The sequence below is a fragment of the Ixodes scapularis genome, unplaced genomic scaffold, assembly GCF_016920785.2.
Source record: "Ixodes scapularis isolate PalLabHiFi unplaced genomic scaffold, ASM1692078v2 PGA_scaffold2__306_contigs__length_199485367, whole genome shotgun sequence".
NCBI classification, from domain to species: Eukaryota; Metazoa; Arthropoda; class Arachnida; order Ixodida; family Ixodidae; genus Ixodes; species Ixodes scapularis.
In genome coordinates this window covers 170,259,873-170,260,458 of record NW_024609857.1, presented here as the reverse complement: position 1 = coordinate 170,260,458, position 586 = coordinate 170,259,873, and positions in this window count along the sequence as shown.

The window sequence follows — 586 nt, the reverse complement described above, 5'->3', positions numbered from 1 at the left end:
AATTTCGTTGAAGTATCCCTGAGCCTGGCCGCTATTTGAAATAGGGAGTCGGCGAGTACGTAGGCTCTCTAATTTGAAACATTCTGTTGAGCCGCCCCTGCCCACGAGCACGATGATGTTTGACTGGTTTGACCGCGACTTTCGATCACTTTCGAGTCCGATCCGGACAGCGAAGTGGCCGAAGCAGCCGAAGATCCAAAGTAGTTTGAGATGTCAAAATAAGGAGAAAGAAATATTTGCACAGAGGACGGTTGATAAAAACAGCTCTACGTCTTCAGGAAAAAGGCGTCACTGACGTCAAAATTAAATTTAGCATTATTTTTAAAGTGGACGTCGAAATAGTCACTGGCTCGTACAGCGCCATTTTTTGGCGAAGACTGAGCGTTCGGCGATGCATAGTTTATTCTTGCTGTTAGAAGAGTAAAAAAAAAGCACGTAATCTTTTTTGGGGACAAAAAACGGGTCCCCGAAAAACCAGTCAATGTCTCAACGTTAACCTGTCCGTGATTCACCATCAGTGGATTCACCCAATTCACCTTTTAAAGTGGCTACTGGTGGCTACGTTCGGCTCGTCACTTGTCTTTTT